Source organism: Triticum dicoccoides, chromosome 6B (genome assembly GCF_002162155.2).
Source record: "Triticum dicoccoides isolate Atlit2015 ecotype Zavitan chromosome 6B, WEW_v2.0, whole genome shotgun sequence".
In the NCBI taxonomy this organism is placed as follows: domain Eukaryota; kingdom Viridiplantae; phylum Streptophyta; class Magnoliopsida; order Poales; family Poaceae; genus Triticum; species Triticum dicoccoides.
Genome location: NC_041391.1, coordinates 705,449,368 through 705,451,694, shown reverse-complemented (window position 1 = coordinate 705,451,694; position 2,327 = coordinate 705,449,368).

The window sequence follows — 2,327 nt, the reverse complement described above, 5'->3', positions numbered from 1 at the left end:
CAAGATGCCCCGATTGCCCGCGCATGGAGCCTCTGAAGCGTTTGACTTGTGTGAGGGAAGAAAATGGCAACCGTGGGCGCGAGTTTGTGAAATGTTTGAACAAGTCACAGCCGGGGCAGGTTAGATCTGTGTTCTTGACCAATCCTATGGTCTAATTTCTCCCGATTTCTTTCTTTTTTCCTCGAATTAGGGCGGTGGATCTGGGTGGTGGATGTAGGATTCATGCGCCACCGGCCCCCTGTTTTTCAGGTTCTGAAGAAATGTGGGCATTTTGAGTGGCTCGATGACTATGTTGAAAGGTTGAAATTGGAGGGATCAACCCCAACCCAAGAGCTCAATTTTGGGGGCCGGCTTGCCGTGGAACAAGCCCCCAATTTGGTGGATAGAGCCGATCCGATGATGCACAGTGCAGAACTGAAGTGTGAATTAAAGAAAATCGGCAAGCAACTAAAGCATCTGATCGATTTTAAGCAGCAAGCAAATATGATGGCTGGAGCATTTTATGGTTGTGTCATTGCTATGGGTTTATTTTACTTGATGTTCATCAATCGCTAGAATTTGTTAGAGTTTCAGTTAGTTAGTCAGCTAGTTTCAGGGGTGCCCAGTAGTTTGAGTTAGCCAGGGATCATTTGTTAGATGAATTTGAATTTGTGTGAAGCAAAACTTGCTTGAATTATTGTAATGATATTCTCAGGGGCCCTATTCAGTGTTCATGCTCTGTTTTCTCTGTTTTTGTTCTTCAGTTAACAGAGTACACACCCAAATTCAGTTTCTAATAAAAAAACTGGGCTGCCGAATAGATGTTGGGCCGTGAGAAAATGGGCCCTGAGAAAATAACCATGCCCAAATAGAGACCAGCCCACCCGCGTAGGGGCACCAGCCCACCTCTAACTTCGGCAAATAAAATGTTACTTGTTTTTACTTTGGTCTTTTTCTTGCACTAAATTTTGTGATGGATCATTTTTTGATGCACTAAAACTAAATGTTACTTGTTTTTATGCATGTCTACGGTTCCATGAACTAAATGGGTTGCATGCTTGCATGAAGTAAATTAGTTTGCATTTCCTAGTTGCATGTCCATAGTGGGTTTGCATGGGGCTCCTAGTTGCATGTCTATGGTTTGGGTCATGACCCATTATTTGGCCAATATTTTGAAGATGGTTTGTGTGGTGATTGTGGTGTAGCAACCCGGGCCCGTAGCAACCCATAGCAATACACAAATAATGGAACAACCCATAGCAATCTAGAAATAATAGCACGAAGCCACAATATATATAGTAGCATAACGATTATATAGAAGCATAACGATTGCAATCCATAGTTCCACGATAGCCTTACAACTTCATGATAGCCTTACAACTTAAAATACTAATACAACTTAATAATAGTAGCATAACGATTACAACTTAAAAACTAATACGATACGATACGATAGATCGGGGGGCACCAAACGCGGGTTCTTCTTCGGGTTCTTCTCTCCTCCTCCTCCGGGTGAACGCCGGGCCACCTCGCTCCTCCAGGCGCCCTTCACTCGTCGTTGTTGATTGGGTACGGGAGCGTGTGCATAACGCCGTTGTTGGGGAAGATGGAGTTGAAGTTGGTGAAAATGTTATGGGTTGTGAAAGCTATGAACTCACAACCAACCCAATACACTCGCCCGAGGAGGTAGAAAGCACCGAATGGGTTAGTGAACGTAGCGAGGAGCCCAACCACAACGCCGTTGTGGGTGACCTCCTCAACATGGTACATCCTTGGAGAGCCGCAGGGGAGGTGGCGGAAGCCGGCCGCAAGGAAGAACTCCGTCAACTCCCTTGCACCCCTCCACCTTGAGATGGCCCAAACCCTAAGGGTACTCTCCACGTACACTCCGTTCGGGTAGAGCCTTTCCGGCATGGTTGGGGGGAGTTGGTAGGTGGGGTGTTGTACTGCATGGTGGCTCGAGGGCTCGATCGGGTTTGATGGAGAAGAAGGAAGAAGGAGGGCAGAGGAGGAAGAGGATGGGGTATGGATGAGGAGGGAGAGGAAGACGATAGTGCCCGGCTTAAATAGCCCAAGAGCGACGTGGTTTTTGATTTCTTCGAGTGGTTTCACTGGGTAGAATTAATGGGCGGGTGGCGTTTGGTGGCGCCCCATGGAAGTGTGTACACGAGCGTGGGAAACGGGCTGCGACGGTTCTGTGCCACAAGTCGCGGGTCAAGGGGGACGGGATCACGCACGCGTCTGTGCCGTCGTGGGTCAAGGGGACACGCCTGCCCCGGGTTCTCTGCGTGTGCCGCCCGTGCATTCATGTCGTAGCCCATCTTGCTAGGGCTTGGCTAGAGGGCAAC